The sequence below is a fragment of the Dipodomys merriami genome, unplaced genomic scaffold (assembly GCF_024711535.1).
Source record: "Dipodomys merriami isolate MVZ:Mamm:240054 unplaced genomic scaffold, mDipMer1.0.p SCAF_446, whole genome shotgun sequence".
In the NCBI taxonomy this organism is placed as follows: Eukaryota; Metazoa; Chordata; class Mammalia; order Rodentia; family Heteromyidae; genus Dipodomys; species Dipodomys merriami.
In genome coordinates, this window is record NW_027206009.1 from 1 (window position 1) to 19,697 (window position 19,697).

Below are 19,697 nucleotides of genomic sequence, written 5' to 3' on the forward strand. Positions count from 1 at the left end.
GGACCCTCCAACCCCCAGGTTCCACTTGCTCCAGGAGCTGGGCCGCCGGTGGGGGTGACTCAAACGCTTGCTCAGCACCCTGAGCCCCGCCCCAAGGCCCTGGGCAGAGCAGACCCCCTCCGCAGGCACTGACCTGCCGGAGCTGACGGCCCTCAGGGGGCCTGCGCTGCGTGGAGAGGAGAAGGGCGGCACCTTGAGACTTTCCTCATGTGTTCTAAAGCTGGGGACAAGGTCTGTGAGGGGAGATGGCCCCGACTGTCCATGATGGGCTGGGACCAGGAACACAGCCAGTCCAGGGCCCAAGGGTGTGGCAGCCGGGGCCCTCCCTAACCCCTCCCTGTTAACAAGGCTCCTCCCTCTGCAAGGGGCATCTGGACGTATGAGCAGAGCCCAGTGCTGGCTGTGGAGGGACAGAGCCAGGGGGATGGAAGGAGAGACACCACCTCTGGAAAGGACCAAGTGCCAAAGCCAGAAGAGAAGGGAGAGGATGCTAAAAGGAGGAGGGAATGAAACCCTGGGGAAGAATGGATCTAGTTAACTCGGGAGGCTGAGAACTGAGGACCATCATTTGAGGCTACCTCAGGCAGGAAAGACTGTGAGACTCTCATCTCTAATCAATTGCAGACAACACACACACACACACACACACACACACACACACACACACACTCACACACACACACAGAGCCGGGCACCAGTGGCTCATGCCTGTAATCCTAGCTACTCAGGAAGCTGAGATCTGAGGATCACTGTTCAAAGCCAGCCCGGGCAGGAAAGTCCATGAGACTCTTATCTCCAATAAACCACTAGAAAACCGAAAGTGGCACTGTGGCTCAAGTGGTAAAGCTGAAGAGCTGAGGGACAGTGCCCAGGCCCAGAGTTCAAGCCTCAAGACTGGTGAGAGAGGGAGGGCGGGCAAAGGGGAAGAACACACCCTGAAGGATGGGATCGGTGCAGAGTCCCATCTCCAAACCACAGCACAGCCTGCAGAAGACGCAGAACAGCGCTCCCCCCCGCCCCCCCGCCACGACGTTTGAGATGGAGATGGACAGCTTCAGATACAGGGGGCTCAAGCTGCCCACGACCAGGCAGCTCTGCCCTAGGGAGCACGCGAGGCTTCGAGGAAGAGGGTAAAATCGCCGCCGCACGGTGCACAGAACCCCCGGGGCCGCTCCTCGCGTGCCGGAGCGGGAAGGGGCCTCGTCCGTCCCTCACCCTCTCGGGACGCCACAGGTGGAGCGCCGCAGCGCGCAGCCCCGGCGCCCGTGCGGCCCAGCCGTGCCAGACGCGCAGGGGGAAATGCATCAGACACCTCGAGAAGGGGACCCACGGGCGTAGAACAATTTATGCCCGTGCAGTGGTAGTAAATACGGCCATTAAACAATGACTCCGGCGCAATTAACTCCAGCACAAAAGTCGGACGATGAGAAAGGGATCACTTGGTGGCCATAATGTGTAAATTGTGTGGCAGCGCATCCACGCTCCTCCGCTTGTCCTCCGGCTGCCCGTGCTGCTGGCCGGGGAACGCGAGGGGGGCAGCCGGCCGCGTTCTCCCAGAGAAGCCATAGCAGAGCCTCGTCCCTTCCTGCAGGAGCGGGCGCTGCCCTCCCTCCCTCCCTCCCCCCCGGCTGGGTGCTCAGTCGGCCTGCACCAGACTCTGCTCATCCCCCGGCTCTGCGGAGGGCTGGCCTGGCGCTCCACAGGGAACCGTGTGATTAGGCTAATGACACGCGTGCCCTCAGCTTGGCTCGGTCACAGAGCAATTCGTTTCCCTTCGCAACCTCACAGGGTTCGAGCGCACAGGGTGAAGGTAGTCTTGGAGTTCCTCAGAAAGCGCCCCGGACCTCGGGGCACCTCACCACGCACCTCAGGGGTGGTGGGGCCGAAGGTCACCAGGACGCCTGCCTCATCACCCAGGGCATCTCCATCTCAAGATGTCAGCCTTCCCTCCTGGGAAGAAGACCGCGCTGGGGGCCCCAGGGGCCTTCCCCGGCCTGCGTCTGCGGGGCCTCTGCTTCCGGCCTTCGCCCCCTACTGTCTGCTGGTTAAGGTGACTGGCTTCACCATTTTACATGAAGGGCCGAGGGGCAGCGCTGAGATCATGGCCTTTGCCGTTCACTGGTTCAAAGCCATCTCTGACCCTTATGGTGCTGTGTGACCTCGGGCAGTTGACTTACCCACACTGAGCTTCAGTTTCAACATGTGTAAGAAGGGAAATAACACCTTCATCTCCAAGTCTTTTCATGTGTTGGAATCAATGTCTGTAATTAGCTCCAAAAGTAGTATGTCTGATAAGTGGTCGGTAACCAGCCCAAGCCTATATTGACATTATCTTCCTCATTATCTCTACCTCGCAGACTATTTTGAAGCCACTGAAATGATGCTTGCAAAGCAATCCTAATGAGCAAGGGGATGATGAGAATTCAGAGTGGAAAAGCATCCCAACGGTAAGAGAAAAGAGAAGGAAGAACCCTGAGATGCAGGACCCCTCCCCTCAGGGTGGCCAGTCCCAGGCCCCCCATTTTGGGGTTGTCTAGAGTGATCAAGCACTCCTGCAGGGTCAGGGAGGGCAGGGCTGGGTGTGGAGGCCCAAGGGTGGCGGCAGGTGGCGGCTGGGCATGGGAGGTGGGTCTGGAGCTCCCTGGGCACCACCAGAGAGGGCTGGGCGGGATCAGCACCTCAGACAGCACCAGGCCGACTGGGCAGGCGGCCTGGGGCTCTGGCCCCAGGGGTGGGCGGCTTTGACCTAAGGCCCCTGGGAAGGACATGCCTGTGTCATTCATTGGGTCTAGTCTGGGGGACTCAGGCCGGTATGGGAGACACCACAAGGGCTGGCCCAAAACCCCCTGGCACCCCTGCCCTCCGCCGGCACCCCTGCCCTCTGCCAGATGGCAGAGACAGCGCCTGCCCAGCGAGGCTCAGAGCCTACAGGTGCGAGTGACAGCAAAGTCCCCAGTCCCCAGTGACCAAATTCTCCACCTGTTCTGCTTTACAGATGGGGAAACTGAGTCCCTGGGGCCCACATGCTCCCGTCCCCAGGGCCTCTGGTCCAGCTGAGGACCTCGCCCAGGCTGAGCTGAGCGGGAAGGTGAGCATGGCGGCTGGGAGCGGCAAAACTCACCAGGAAACTCCAGCGGGCCCCAGGGCCTTTGCCCGTCTGCCCCCCAGCCTTCACCCGCACGCCCCCTTTGCCCGCGGATGGACCATGGGAGCCAGGAGCCCTGTGTCCACGAGGCGCTGGCCTGAGCAGTGCGTGGTGGGCTTGAAGCTCACGTGCAGAGTGAGGAGAACTTCACCAGCGATCTATTTCTCCCAGGGACCCAGGCCGGAAGCGTGTGGGAGCTGGCGCGTGGGCCAGGTCTGCAGGAGAAAGTCCACCGCAGCCACCACCCCGCGGGTTCGGGCCTCGCCACGCCCTCCGCCCTCCGTGGCCTTCAGAGTCACTCAGCTGCGTGGTCATTGAGACGCTGTCGGCTCACCGTGACCCCAACCCCCCGAAAATGTGACGGTCTTAGCTTCAGGCGTTCACAAAATGACAGAGCCCCTCCACTCAACTGACTTCTTAGCAACCCTCTGCCAGATGACTACACAGGTCACGCAGACCACGCGCACGGCTTGGCACCACGGGGCACGCGGTGACCGCGCGGCCCACTCTGCAGCCGGGCGCGGAGGACACGCGGGTCACACACGGTGGTGCGTGCTCACCTGGTGGGCAAACCCGAGTGCGGAGTATCCCACCCCTTCATCCATCCGTCACGCGTCCATCCGTTCACCTTTGTGCCAGTGCTGGGACTTGAACTCAGCGCCTGGCGCTCTGGCTTGGCGTCCACACCTCCACGTCCAGCTCCTTGCTGGTTAACCGGCCCTCGAGAGTCTCACACACTTCCCTGCCCGGCCGGGGTTTGGTGAAAGCCCACGAGAGCGGAAGATGGGGAGGCCTCGGTTAGAGGCCAGCGTCAGCCGGCTGCTTTCTGCAGGCCTCTCTGGTCGCCGGCACAGACGGCAGCCTAGCCGCGTGGCCCAGGTGTGTGCCTGCCCCCAGGGAAGCCTGCTCACGCGCGACGCCGTCCCCGGGCCCTGGTGCACGCCCAGCCCTCTTCATTGCACGCCCAGCAGTCACTTGGCTGGGAGCTGGGTCCTGCCGTGACCGGGAGCACGGCCTCACAGACCTGCCCGGCTCCTGTGGGGGACGAAACGCCTGGCAAAGCGGGGTGCGGGGGGGACAATGGCTGCAGCAGGCCCGCGAAGGCTGTTAGTCCTCTCGCCACCAATGCCCACTCGCCCAGGACAATGACCCCTTTCCGCCTCCCCAGAATCCACCTCTGGAGCCCAGCCTAGAGCGTGTGTGCAGAGTGCCATGCACCGCCCCCCCCAGGGACAAATCCAACCCAGGTACTGTTCGTAGGAAGAGAGAGAGGGGCCACACGTCCCCTTGAGAGAAAGAGCCTGGGATCCATCTCCCCCAAGGAAGGTCTCGCAGGCGGGCGCCAGAGCCTGGGCAGGTGCCAGGGACAGGCCGAGCCCAGGCACAGGGAGGGAGCCGGCAGGGAGGTTTGTTCCAGGGCCGGGCATCCTGGTGGCTTTTCAGCTGGAGAGGGACATGCGATGGCGTCTGCAGCTGTGCCCGCAAGGCCACCCCGCCAGGCCAGAGCGGAGCAGGCGGCCCGCCCTCCGACCAGCAATCAAGCAGACCCCACACCCGCCCAGGGAGTGGCCTGGTGAGCAGGGCCCGCGCACCCCCTCCTCCCCGGGGCCGAGGGGCTCTGAACCTGCTCCCCGGCTCCCGCCCACCCTGCCGGCCCCCCGCCCCTCCTGCTGCCAGCTTGCCCCTGCTGACCGCCATGGCCGCCACCCCAGGCAGCCTTCCCAGAGAAAGCTGCCTTTTCTCGTTTGGACTGACGCTGCCTTGCCTGTGTCCACCTGCGCCCATTCCCTCCTGGGCCTCCAGCCGACAGCTGCACGGCGCGGTCCCTGTCCCCACCACGCTCCCTGGCTGCTCCAGGCACACTGGAAGCGGAGTCTGTGGGAAGACACCCATCCCCGCGCCGTGGAGGGGACACTGGCGCTCCCTGCACCGCGGGTGCCAGCCAGGAGCCGGGAGGCAGAGGGCCCGGGGCGTGCGTGACCGGAGGCGTGGTGGAGAGGGGCCGGGAAGCCCTGCCCGTGTCACACCATCCCACCCCGGGCCCCACACCTGGCGGCCGCCCTGCTCTGGGCAGCATGGGGACGCAGCTCTGGGAAGTCCCTGCCCCTGTGGGAACGGTGGCGTGGGCTGGGACATGGGCCGGGCGGGGCGGGCCCCGGGGTCCCTGGCGTCCTCCCACTGGGCAGCCCCCATCCCCGCCCAGGCACAGCTGCAGAACCAAGCGTCACCCAGCCCCGGAGCTTGAGCCTTGCCGAGAGCTGCACCCAGCACCACCGGCCGTCCCCACCCGGCGCTAGACAGTGCCGTCCATCTGCGAGGACAGACAGATGGACGGTGACTCACCCTCACCGGCCAGGACCCCATCCGACCCGGTGTGACGACACAGGGCTCACCTCGACCTCCACATGCCACGAGGGACCAGGCCACAGAGGCAGACGAATCCCGCGGGATCCCCCGCCATGGGACAGCCCGCCGCCCGCCCGCCCCACGGCTGCCCGCACCCGGGCACGGCAGGGCGGCTCGGGCAGTCCGGGAGGAGCGGGCCGGGGCCTCTCTCGGATGACCTTGCCCCACTCCCAGGTCAGGACACCTGCGGTCTGGCGGTTGGTGGCGCCCGCTCTGGTCCTCCTAGCACGTGGCCAAGCGGAGTTTCGGCAGCTGCCATGTAGAAGTGGAGGTGAGGGTGGCTGTGGCCCCTCGGGGGGGGGGGGCAGTCTCATCTCCAAACATGACACGTGTGTGTGTGTGTGTGTGCGTGCGCGTGTGTGTGTGTGCGTGCGTGTGTGTGTGTTTGGGTCTAAGGTCAGCCTAGAGGTGCTAAGACACGGAGGACATCATGATCTAAAGGTCTGGGCACCCCTGCCCCCGCTGCAGACGAGAAAAAAACTAGGGGTACAGTCTGGATGCCACCCGTGGTCTTGGGAGCACTGTCTGCGGAGGCCAGGAGCCCCCAGGCCCACGACCGGTCCCCGGATGTGAGCAGGAGGGCGCGTAGGCTCTGTGCAGGGCCATCCGGTGAGGAGAGCGCCAAACCAAACCAACAGGGAGAGGGCGAGCTGTGGGAGAGAGGCGGAGGACGGGCCACGGCCGACGCCCAGAGCCCAGAGCGGCCCCGCAACAAAACCCACACGTGTTACCGGATCCCAGCCCGGAGGACCAGAGCAGGCAGCTGCAAAAGCCACTGGACGCTGCGACCGCCCGTGTCCCAGCAGAAGGGCTCCAGGTAACCCACGCAGACACCGCGTTCCCGAGAGGCCCCGACTTCGAGGTGACCGGCCCGCCTGGGAGGATGGAGGGCCGGCCCCGCCCATCTGCTCCCGTGGCATGCACCAGGGGAAGAGAGGCACCGGTGCCCACAGCGCGGGCTGGCGGCTCCCGGGGTGGGGCAGACACCGCTCAGTAATGGGCGCCCTCCGCGGGTCACGGGACCATGTGCTCCTTGTCCTGGAACACACGTGCACAGCGCGATCGGGCACCAGCTGCCTGGGACAGAGCTCAGGTCCAGCCGTTCGGACAGAGCTCAGGTCCAGCCGTTCCCTCCGGTGTCCCTAAGCCGGGCTTCCAGACTTGCGCGCCAGGCTGCCGTCCTCGACCACAGACCCCGCGGCCTGTGCCCCGGACTGCATGCCACGCTCCACGGAACGGGACCCGACGTGGAATCCTGTGCACTCCACAGGGGCGGCCACGGGGAGGCAGGAGCGGTGGCTTGGCCTGTAACCCCAGCTACACAGGAGACTGAGAGCTGAGAATGGAGATTTGAAGCCAGCCCGGGCAGGCATGCCCATGACACTCTTATCTCCCGTGAGTTAAGTGGAGGTATGGTTCAAGTGGTGGTGTGCCGGCCTTGAGGGATAAAAGCTAAAGGACAGCGTCTAGGCCCTGACCTCAAGCCCCAGTACCAGCACAGACACGCGTACACACACAGAGCTGTTCCCAGTGAGCCTAACCCCACACAGCCGAGGTCCTCATAGGTAAAGAAATTCACTGCGGTTCCACCCCCCCCCCCCCCCGCCGCTGCACGGAGCCCGCAGGGAGCCGCGGAGGGGAGGCGCCGGTCCCCGTCAGTCCAAAAGAACTCCCCTGCTTCCCACAGCCTCATTTCCGGAACCCGGCTCTTCCGCCAGATGGCTCCCACGCAGGGTTGCTTAGTGACAGTGGAGCCGAGGGCCCCGCAGGGAGGAGGGGTGCGCATTCTAGAAGGGCAGGGACACACGGGACCAGCGCCCTCCCCGCCAGGCAGGGGCAGGGGCAGAGGCCGGGCCCATGGAGGCCGGGCCCGCGGAGGCTGGACAAGGCCCGGCCTCCCGGACGGGAGGGAAGAGAGTCAGCCGCCTGCTGGGAGCCCAGGGCTGGGGGGCTTGGTCCCCCGGGGGACCTCTGCCCCGCTGTCCCTGCCTGGGAAAGCCGTCCACTCACTTCCAGCAGCGTGGAAATGAAGATGGCGTCTGGGAGGGGCTGCGGAGTGGGGTGTGGGGGCCTGTGGAGAGAGGCCAGGTCCCCCGCTCCTGACTCTGCTTCGAGAGGAGCCCCCACCCCACCGGCAGCACGCCGCTCCTCTAGACCAAGGCTCGCTGACTCTGTCCCGGGACAGATTTCTGTATTGCTGGGGAGCTATCCTTGTATTTTATCATTCATTCATCCATTCATTTTTGTGAGGGTCCTGGGGCTTGAACTCAGCCTGGGCGCTGTCCTTGAACTATGTTTGCTCAAGCAGGCGCTCTACCACACCAGCCACAGCAGCCACACCCCTTTTGGCTTTGGGGCAGTTTCTCAGAGATAGGAGTGTCACGGGCCTTCCTGTCCAGGCTGGCTTCGAACCGTGCTCCTCAGCACTCAGCTGGGATGACAGGCATGGGCCGCGGGCAGCTCACCCTCAGCCTGTGCTTTGAAAGCACTGCGTACCGGGTCACGCGGCGCCGGCCCCGGCTGCCCGGCCCCGGCTGCCCGGCCCCGGCCGCCCCTCGGAGGACACTCCTCAGCCGTGACCTCTGCTCCACGCGGTCTCTGCAGACACGATCGGTGGTGAACGTCTCCCTGAGTAGCCGGGCCCGGACCCACCGAGCCTCACTAAGGGAGGAGATCTGGGCACAAAGGCAGAGAGAACGGGGCCACACAGTCACTAAGGGAGGAGATCTGGGCACAAAGGCAGAGAGAACGGGGCCACACAGCCCTGGCCGTGACCCCAGGCCACAGTGGCCGGGAGCCCCCTACCCCAGGGCCCCAGGGCAAAGGCTCATGGGAAGCAGTAGCCAGTATTTGCCTGGTACCCCTCACGCGCTGCCTGCCCACAGCAGGCTGCCCACTGCCATGCCCACCATGGCACCTCAGGGAACCCGCCACGCGAGTGGGTGATGGAGTGAGGGACGGACGTCACCCTCCCGCCCTCCCCGGCTCCGGCATCTCCCTGCCATGCTCGTGCTGGCCTTGTGGCCTGGGAGAGGATCTCAACGCCAGGGGTAGCCGGCCCCGGGCAGGGAGGGGAGACGCCAGCGTTCATCCTGTGGTCACCGCCCGGTCTCCGCACGGCCCCCGTGTCCAATGCTCCAGCCTCCCCGTCATGAGTCCTGTCACAGACAGCCTGTGTGGCAGGTCGGGCCACCACCAGCCTCCCCGTCATGAGTCCTGTCACAGACAGCCTGTGTGGCAGGTCAGGCCACCACCGTGAGACGGGAGGCGGGCCCGCCTGCTTCCTCCACTCGCCAGCTGCTCCCTGCACAGACCCGCCATGGGTCACCTTCCCAGAGGGGCGCAGCGCCCTCCCCCACCCCGCTCTGCAAAGCAGAGCAACTACAGACCACTGGGCCTGGGGAGGCGGGTGACGGAGCAGGTGGATGAAGGGAATCAGCACGTCGCTGTGGAAGGGATTCAGCGTTTGTCCCCACCATCGCAGGCCCCCGAGTCCCGTGCCCCAGGCCCTCCCTGCCTTCAATTCTGTGGGCAGAAGCCCCCCTTGCATGCAGGAGAACTCGGGGTGGTCCCCTCTGGTTCCCCCTCCAGAACAGCGGGGACCGCGCCGTCCCTCTCGGGTGGGCGGCGGGCAGCTCCTCCTGCCAATCTCCGTGGTGGGGATGCTGGCGAGCGCTCACGGGGCGGGACCCGGCCCCAGACGCAGCTCAGGGACTAACGATGCCGGGCAGCCCCCACCAGCAGGGCCCCCCACAGGACCCCACTCCCCATTCCCAGGTGTCAGTGGTGCCAAATCTGGGAAAGCCTGGGCTGGGGGCGCCTCACCCCCTTTCCTCTGACCCAGCTCAGGGGCAGGTGAGCAGCGGCAAAGCTCGGGGTCCACTTCTAATCTGCCTGTCCAGTGCAAGTCTCCACCTCTCCAGCTCCGCTGTCATCACCCGCGCCGGGTGTTGGAACACAAAATGCACCCAGGACGCAGTGCATGGCGGCCGAGGCTGTGTCCCCTCCCCGCCTCCTCCTCCAGGTCCTAACCACCCCTCACCGGGCGCCAGGCTGAGGGGCCCCACACACCGCCGCCCGCCACGTGACCCGTGCCCCCGGAACCTTCTGAGCCGCACTGGCAAAGCACAGTGCTCTGAATGGCCTGGACACAGGAAAGAACTTCACAAAAGTTGGCAAGGGGAAGGCACTTGGTAAATATTCATTGGATGAACAAATGATTATCATTATGATAATAGAATCCAGCCTACGGCACTTAATTCAATTCTCCGTCTCCATGGTTGGTTACTAATCTCTATACTCAATAAGTGTGATAAGGAGAATGAGTTCTTGCGTGGCTAGGACACTTCACACTCCGGAAAGCCCCGCGTGCTTCAAAGGCTTCTCTTGTCCTTGCGTCATTCCGGTCTCACAACAGCCTGAAGCCAGAGTACTGATGCCAGCTCCCAGGCGCAGGCGGAGAGGCTATGAGACATCATCACACACACACACACACACACACACACACACACACACACACACACACACACACACACACACACACACGCTTGCGCGCACGCACGCAGAGAATCAAAGATCAGAGCAGGGCAGAGGAAGAGGCGAACAGCTGGGGCATTCTCTGAGGCTGACGGAACAAAGACTCCGCTGCTCTCCTCGGGGCCCCAACGGGGTTGTACACTGTGACCATTGCCTTCCTTGTCTTTTTTTCCATACTTGCCTGCCAGTGAGCAGAAAGCATCACACTCGCATGTCTGCCACAGGCATATCAAGGGACAAGTAGATGGACGGATGGACAGACAAATGCATAGATGGATGGACGGCGAACAGATGAACAGATGAATGCATGGATGGATGGATCGATGAATGAATAGATGTATATATGGATAGATGGATGCACAGATAGATGGGTGGGTGGGGGGTGGATGCATGGATGGATACATGGGCAGACGGATGGATGGATGGATGGATGGATGGGTGGAAGGACAAAAGAGCAGATCAGATAAATAGCCAGGATAGATGACTAGGTGGATGGATGAGTGGGTAAGTAGAGGTAGGACAGCTGAATGGCTGGGTGGGAGATGGATAGATGGACAGATGAATGGTAGGTGGGTGGGTCATGAGCATGTAGATGAATGAGTGGGCAAATGGACAGTAACCTTGGGATCCTAGCAATATGAGCTCGTGTTCTTAAATGCTTCTTTCCCTTCGTGTGAGAGTCTTTGTGCAGATTCCTACTTGTCTCCTCTTCCTGGGTCTGTCTCCTCCATCCTTCCACAGCATCTCTCTTGGTCCACTCTCTCCCTCCCTGTACAAGCCCCATGTTCCAGCCGGTGGAGGAGGAGGAGCCCTCTCCCACACAGTGGGGCTGGGGTGCCCGCGAGCACCCTGTCTCGGGGGCCTGCTCCCCTGCCTGTGCTGGCAGCTGGGGGTCCTGGTCTCTTTGGGAAGGGGCCCTGCTAGGACGTGCCAGCGGAAAGCCGCCCGCTTGACGCCGTTCCCAGCCATTTCAGAAGGATTGCACCTGACCGCACCGGGGAATGCCATTAGAACGAGACAGTTTAACAGCCCCGCGCTCCCTGGCCTGGAGTGGGCTGTCTCGTGCAATCAGTGTCATCTTCATGCAGAAGCGTGTGTGCCGGGGTGAGGGGACTGAAGGTGACCCCTGCAGTTTGGATCTGAGCCATGGGCTTCCTCGTGTGGTCCTGCCGCGAAGCAGGCCTCCCTGCCCCTGCCCCCCTCTGCCCCCCCTCCCCGTGCGTGGCTGGCTCGCGTACGGGGTTAACCTGGAGGCACCTTCTTCCCCAGACCCCACGTGCCCTGCAGATCGCAGACCCCCCCCCATCCTTTGAGAGATGCCTCGTGAATCGCTGCTGGGTGGGAATCAGGTCACGTGATACAGGCATGGCGCACACAGCGCCTGTATCTTCTACCCACACCTCTGCAAAACATCTGGCCTATGAGCTGCAAACATCAGAGTTTTTCAGGGGGCTGAACACCGATCCCCAGAGCCGCCTCCTAAAGAGCTGATCTCGCCCGGTGCAGGGGCCCGGCTGCTCAGGAGGCTGAGATTGGAAGATCACGGCTTGAAGCCAGCCTGGGCAGAAAAGTTCATGAGATTCTTATCTCCAATTCTGGGAGAAAGGCAGAAGTAGAGCTGTGCTCAAGTAGTAGAACAGTAGCCTTGAGTTCAAGCCCCAGGACTGACACACACAAAAGAAGTATTCTTGTCTGGAAGTGGGTAAGGCCAAAGGGGTCACGGCGGACACGGGGGGGGGGGGGGGAGAGAAGAATACTCATAACCCCTGAAGCAGCATCACCGAGCCATTCGCTGTGGGGTCGGGTGTGCCAGGCCAGTCCACCCCCAAGGATAAGCACACAGTTGGCAGTTTGTACCCCCAGAAAAAGGGTGCACCAATAATGCCCCAGGGCCGTCAGTCCCTGGTCCCCCCACAACCCAAATGAGGACGGTGGGCGGCTTACAAAGGCTTTGGCTCCTGGCTTGGTGGACTCCACCCCTGCCTCCCCCAGCCGCAGGCCCGGGCTCTCGGTTTACCCGCCACGTCCTCATCTGTCTCCAGCACCGTCCACTCTCCATGCGCCCACAGTGGCTCTCAGCGCCGTGGCTGAAGTCCGTGTTGTCTTCGGATGGGTCCCTTCCTGCCTCTTGCTGCCCCTCTCCGCTCGGCCGATTCCCTCTCCCCTCCCCTCGCCCCTCCCACCTCCCAGCCCCCACCTCTCACCCACACCTTGTGCACCTGAACAGTCACAAATCACCTGCCCCCAGCTTCCTCCACACCCCAAATACTGGGGACCGGGATGATGGGGAGGGCCAGAAGAGACGGACCGGGGAACTGGGGGAAATGCGAGTCCCACTGGGGTGTGTGCCCAGGGTCCTGGCAGCCAGGTCCAAGACACGCCGCCGCCCTGCCCACCACCCAGGTGGACGCACTGTGCGCTGCCAGGAGACCCCCAGCCCAGCCGCACCCTCCCGCCGGGCTCCCGCGGCGAGGGAGAGGCCGCATTTCATGAAAAGTCCAGCTGGACTCAGGAGGACACCTAATGGCTAATTTACACGGGACAACTCGATCCGTAATTGCTCTCTAATTACGCGACAATCAGAATCATATCTCGGCCCCGTCCTCGGATGCCTATTTGTCACCTGCGTGGAGCAGGACTGCCGCCAGGAGCCATGACCGGGGGCGGCGTGCGGGGCGGGCGGCGGTGCCCCACTGCGCACAATCACCTGGGTCATTACCCCCTGCACCCCAGCAATCACACGCCGCCGCTGTCATGGGTGTATTTCAATTTATTTGTACACCTAATCACAGTCTCCTCTGGGGAGCGGGTAGCAGTTGCATGGATCATGTAGAGTAAGCAGGGGTGTGGTGGGGAGCGTGGGGGGGCGGTGCAGGAGGGGCTGCCCGGGAAAGAGAGCAGAGCTCGCCCACATTGTCCCCCCCACCAATGCCAGAGCCACAGGGTTCAGCTGCCCGGCGGGCGTCCCCCCTGCCCCGATGGGGACCGTGGCTGCCTCCACTTCCCCTACACCAGGACCACCCCCTCCCCCCTCTTCTCCCTCCAGAACCCGAGCGTCTCCGCACAGCACCATTGGTCCTTGCTTGCTCTGGACCATAATGGTGGAAACACAAATGCCTGTCGGTTCCCACAGAGGGGCGGCCCCGCAAACCTGAGCATCAGCAGATCAAACCAGGCTTTCGTCATCATCGTCCTCGAGGAGGAAGGAGAGGAGGAGATACCCAGAGATTCAGATCCGTACCATCAAAGCCACTTTCCTTAAGGAAGGCTGTCACGTTTTGTTTAATGGCTCTGGTACAGTGTGTGGTGGAAAGCCACAGAAACAGAAATCAATGCGCTGAGAGGAGGTCTTCCCTGGGCGGTCACCGGCCTCCGTGACCACTGAACGCAACATAGAAACGAGGACGTGGGCGCAGCTAGCTCACCGCGGGCCGGAGCGCAGGGGAGACGCAGCCCGACCGACCCAAGCCCCGACCCTCAGCAGCCGGCCCCCGCTGACAACCTGGCTGCTGAGCTCGGGTCCCCACAGCTGGCCACCCCGGTCCGCAGGGCACGGGAGAGCAAGGAAGCTCAGAGCCCGCACGGCAGGCCCCGGGGTTGGACTCAGGTCCCCCTGTTCCCCCGGCCCTTGCTCTCCTCTCACCCTGTGGTGCTTGGCAGACAGCGGGGCTGGACAAAGGGCCCGGCGCCTTGACAATGGACAGGCGTCTGTCCCCCGTGGGGGAGACGGCTGGTGTCTCTTGGTCCCACAGTGTCTGCTCCTCGTTTGGCTGTTTGCTTTGAGACAACGAGGAGCCGTCTCCCACTGTGTTCAGTGACTTCCCAGAGCAGATCCACACGGAGCCATGAAACAGGCCCAGTGTGGGCATTCCATTTACAGAGTTTGAACTCGGGGCCTGGGCGCTGTCCCTCAGCTCTTCAGCTCATGGTGAGTGCTCTACCACTTGAGCCACAGCGCCACTTCCGGTTTTCTGGTGGTTCATTGGAGATAAGAGTCTCATGGGCTTTCCCGCCTGCAATGGCTTTTAATCGCACAGCCCCTTGAGCACAGAGGACTGCATCAAGATGTCACTCCCTGGAGGTAGCCAGGAAGGGCAGCAGCCATTGGTCAGTGGACATGGGAGAAGGAGGCGGCCAGCTGGTGGCTGAGGTCAGCGTGCCGGGGCTCCTGCTGATGGCCAGCCGGCGCTGGCTGAGTAGACGGCCGGGGTGGAGCCTGTCCGGGGGTCAGGGCCCTGTGAGATTGCTGGCTGGACTGCCTTCCACCCCAGGACCCAGTGAACAGACGGTCACCTGGGCCTAGAACCTGACCACCATGTCGGGTCCCAGCTTCTGGAAGAAGGAGAGGGAAACTCCGTTCTTTCTGTCTCCTGGTCCCGGGTGCAGGGCCACCGCGGCCTGCGCCGACACGGGCCGATGACCGGCCCCTCACCTAGCTCGTGACACGAGAGAACCCCAAAGGCCTGCGGGGCACGCGGCTGTCCCCGGGGGTCCCCGTCCCTCACCCTCAGCCTTGCAGAGCCGCGATGGACAGGTCACCAGGGACCTCCCCGCTGGGCCTCCCCTTCCAACCCCCGAGGGAGAGGCGTCTTCCTGACCCGGAAAAAAATGGCGCAGTTGGATGTGTCTGTGTGCAAGTGAGGAGAGCTGAACCTCGGGCCTCGGATCCCTGAACCCCCGGGGCTTCTGCACCCCATTTCCACGGTGGCTGTCCTGATGTCAGGTGCTGATCACGCTCAGAAGAGAGCAAGGCCAAGCCTCGTCCCCACCTTTGACCAGCCCAGGTGGGAGAGAGCTCCCTTCCGAGACCCACAGTCCCGGCTCCCACGGTCACCCGTAGGCTCCGAGAGAGATGCCTTCCACACGTTAGGCCGGTGTTTCGGGGTTCGCTCTGTTTCTAAGATGAAAGCTCTGCACACAGACACGTCTAGTTCTTCTCCATTTTTGCTCCTGGACGGGCAGGCGCTGGCTCCCGGGGCGCCGAGGGATGCCTGGTGGAAGGGAAGGCCCACGCAGCTGGCTCCGCTCCCCGACAGCGCGTGCTCCAGGCCCCTGGCTTTGCTCTCGGCCGCAGGCTGGAGGCCTCACTTCATCGAGCAGGCTGGCTGATTTCCACACTCACCCCTGCTTCGGCCCCAAATAAAGAGGGACCAGGAAACCTAGGGAGGATGGGGCCCCCCATACGAGAGGAGGACAGGGCCACAGGCCAGGGAGTCGCTCAGTGCTAGAGAGCAGTCGGTGGTCTCCGAGGCCAGGATCTGAGTGGAGAGAAGCCCATGGCAGAGACGGTAAGGGTGAGGCCTCAGTCCCGGACCAGGGCGGCCAGAGGGGCCCAGTGCAAGCGCAGAGCCCGGGCCACCCCGTTTCACATGGGCAAGCACAGCAGACACAGACCTGGGCTCTGGCTGAGCTCTGGCTGAGGACAAGTGCGGAGCCTAGAGAACGCAGGGCTGAAATTCGTCTTCAAAAACCGTCCTCCCCAGCTGGGGGTGGGAGGTGGGGGGTGTCTACTGGCCCCAGATGGAAATGGCAGTGAGAACCGCAGGCAGGCTGTTTGAAGCCGACGGAGGCTGTGCTGGTGGAGGCTTGTTGATGGAGTCTGTGCTGACAGAGGCTCGCTGATGGAGGCTGTGCTGACAGAGGCTCGCTGGTGGAGGCTGGGCTGATGGAGGCTTGCTAGTGGAGGCTGGGCTGATGGAGGCTTGTTGATGGAGTCTGTGCTGACAGAGGCTCGCTGGTGGAGTCTGTGCTGACAGAGGCTTGCTGGTGGAGGCTGGGCTGGTGGAGGCTTGCTAGTGGAGGCTGGGCTGATGGAGGCTTGTTGATGGAGTCTGTGCTGACAGAGGCTCGCTGGTGGAGGCTGGGCTGGTGGAGGCTTGCTGGTGGAGGCTGGGCTGATGGAGGCTTGTTGATGGAGTCTGTGCTGACAGAGGCTTGCTGGTGGAGGCTGTGCTGACAGAGGCTTGCTGGTGGAGGCTGGGCTGGTGGAGGCTTGCTGGTGGAGGCTGTGCTGGTGGAGGCTTGCTGGTGGAGACTGGGCTGGTGGAGGCTGGGCTGACAGAGGCTTGCTAGTGGAGGCTGTGCTGATGGAGGCTTGCTAGTGGAGGCTGTGCTGGTGGAGGCTTGCTGGTGGAGGCTGTGCTGGTGGAGGCTTGCTGGTGGAGGCTGGGCTGGTGGAGGCTTGCTGGTGGAGGCTGTGCTGACAGAGGCTTGCTGGTGGAGGCTGTGCTGGTGGAGGCTTGCTGGTGGAGGCTGTGCTGGTGGAGGCTTGCTGGTGGAGGCTGTGCTGACAGAGGCTTGCTGGTGGAGGCTGTGCTGGTGGAGGCTTGCTGGTGGAGGCTGTGCTGGTGGAGGCTTGCTGGTGGAGGCTGTGCTGATGGAGGCTTGCTAGTGGAGGCTGGGCTGGTGGAGGCTTGCTGGTGGAGGCTGTGCTGGTGGAGGCTTGCTGGTGGAGGCTGGGCTGGTGGAGGCTGTGCTGACAGAGGCTTGCTAGTGGAGGCTGTGCTGATGGAGGCTTGCTAGTGGAGGCTGTGTTGGTGGAGGCTTGCTGGTGGAGGCTGTGCTGGTGGAGGCTTGCTGGTGGAGGCTGTGCTGGTGGAGGCTTGCTAGTGGAGGCTGTGCTGATGGAGGCTTGCTAGTGGAGGCTGGGCTGATGGAGGCTTGCTAGTGGAGGCTGGGCTGATGGAGGCTTGTTGATGGAGTCTGTGCTGACAGAGGCTCGCTGGTGGAGGCTGGGCTGGTGGAGGCTTGCTGGTGGAGGCTGGGCTGATGGAGGCTTGTTGATGGAGTCTGTGCTGACAGAGGCTCGCTGGTGGAGGCTGGGCTGGTGGAGGCTTGCTGGTGGAGGCTGGGCTGATGGAGGCTTGTTGATGGAGTCTGTGCTGACAGAGGCTTGCTGGTGGAGGCTGTGCTGGTGGAGGCTTGCTGGTGGAGGCTGGGCTGGTGGAGGCTTGCTGGTGGAGGCTGGGCTGACAGAGGCTTGCTGGTGGAGGCTGTGCTGACAGAGGCTTGCTGGTGGAGGCTGGGCTGACAGAGGCTTGCTGGTGGAGGCTGTGCTGGTGGAGGCTTGCTGGTGGAGGCTGGGCTGGTGGAGGCTGGGCTGACAGAGGCTTGCTAGTGGAGGCTGGGCTGGTGGAGGCTGTGCTGACAGAGGCTTGCTAGTGGAGGCTGTGCTGATGGAGGCTTGCTAGTGGAGGCTGTGCTGGTGGAGGCTTGCTGGTGGAGGCTGTGCTGGTGGAGGCTTGCTGGTGGAGGCTGTGCTGGTGGAGGCTTGCTAGTGGAGGCTGGGCTGGTGGAGGCTTGCTAGTGGAGGCTGTGCTGATGGAGGCTTGCTAGTGGAGGCTGTGCTGGTGGAGGCTTGCTGGTGGAGGCTGGGCTGGTGGAGGCTTGCTGGTGGAGGCTGGGCTGGTGAAGGCTTGCTGACAGAGGCTGCACTGGTGGCCCTGGGCAGTCCTGACTCCCCCCCCCCGCCATGTGTGGCCCGAGAGCTGCTTGCCCATCCGGGACTCTCTCCCTTCCCCTGTAAGATGGCGCGGGAGGGGCTGGGAAGGTGGCTCAGTGGTGGAGCGCTTGCCTTGCATGCCTGAGGCCCTGGGTTCGATTCCTCAGCACCACATAAGCAAAAAAAAAAAAAAAAAAGATGGCGCGGGAACCCCCACCCTGAGGTCTGTACTCTCCCAGGCCATCCATTCAACACAGAAGGTTGGTGCTTTGTCTTTTGGTGTAAACGTGAGTGTTTTTACATGTGTGCATGTGTTGTATGGTTTTAGTATTCATTCCAACACCAGTGAAAATTCACATGAATTTTTAATACAAAACATGGCTTTGGAAAGTGTTTTCCCGCCGGGCAGTCCCTCGGGGCCGAGCCCCCAGGTGCTCGAGTCCTGGAGCCCGGATGCCCCTGCAGCCCAAAGCTGCTGGGGAGCTGGGGCAGGGGCAGGGGGCCGGGGCCGGGGCCCGGGGGAGCTGGGGCAGGGGCAGGGGGCCCGGGCCGGGGCCCGGGGGAGCTGGGGCAGGGGCAGGGGGCCCGGGCCGGGGCCCGGGGGAGCTGGGCGCGGCAGGGCGTGGGCCTGGTCTGCGGCAGAGGGCCCAAAGCTCCCATCCAAGGCAGGAGAGACACAAATAGAAGGGGGTTCACGGGTCTCCTGAGCAGCTCACAAGTGCTGAGTCTTCCCTTCCCTGCATGGGGGGACCAGGGTGGCACAGGCCATGGGAGGGGCTTCCTTCTCTGCCGGGAACGTGCAGCATGGGAAGTGGTTTCACACACACGCACACACACACGCACACACGCACACACGCACACATGCACACATGCACGCACACACGCACACATGCACACACACACTGCTGCCATCTCAAGCCCTCAAAGGCTCTAGAAAGTTCCTCCCTGGTCCCAGGCGGGGTAGGTGCTCTGCCCAGAGGGGTGTCTTCCCAGCACCAGGACAGATGAAGCCGGGCACACAGAGGGCTGTGAGCGGACGTGGGGGGGGGAGGTCTGGAAGGACACCAGCCCCTTCCTCCCGCCCTCCTGAGCCCTGGCCAGGGCACCCCTCCCCCTCCTGCGCTGAAGGACCCCCACATTGCCATCTGTCCTCCTGGACAGCAGCAACAGGCGAGGAGAGACAGACACAGTGCACGATGACGACCCGCTTCAGAAAGCAAGATGGTGCTCCCTGAAAGATGGTGCTCCCTGAAAGACGGTGCTCCCTGAAAGACGGTGCTCCCTGAAAGACGGTGCTCCCTGAAAGACGGTGCTCCCTGAAAGATGGTGCTCCCTGAAAGACAGTGCTCCCTGAGGCGGAAGCCGGCCAGCGTCGCTGTCCTTCTGTCTGCTCTCCCATCCCCCCGCCGGACCTGCATCTGTCCACAGCACGGCGGGATCTCCTCTTTAAACTACTCAGCCAGTGCCCGGGCTCACGCCTGTAATCAGGATGAGATCTCAGGCCTGTGGTTCGAAGCCAGCCAGGGCAGAAAAATCCTCGAGACTCTCATTTCCAACTCACCAACCAAAAACCAGAAGTTAAAAAAAAAGAAGTTGTGGGTCGAGTGGAAGAGCACCCCAGCCTCCAGCACACACACACACACACACACACACACACACACACACACACACACACACACACCAAGAAAGAACACAAGGTCCTGAGTTCAAGCCCAGAAAAACAACACAACACAGCAGCCTCTGGAGAGCTCTGCGGACCGGGGCCGGCCTTGCGCCGAGCATGGCACCGGGTTGAGCTCACACCCTGCCCTGTGTGTCAGTGACCTACACCCCAACTTCCTACAAGCAAACCGAGGCCTGGCACAGAGGGTCAGGACCCGTCTGGCACAGCGCTCCTGACCTCGCTCCCGGGACCCTGGGTAGGGCAGAGGCAGACCCGCATGGGCAGGAGACTCCCTGTTTCAGAACTAGCATGCGGGGCAAAGCCAGGACGCTCACCTCACGCCACGAGACCGCACACAGAGCTCAGATGAGGAATGAACGCCGCGGACGGACAAGACTGAAGAACCAAGGGGCAGCCCCCCCCCCGCCCCCCTCCCGCCTCCCGCAGGCGCCTGGCCTGAATGACACTGCCCCCAGCGGGGGAAGATAAACAGCCCGGCCAGCAGG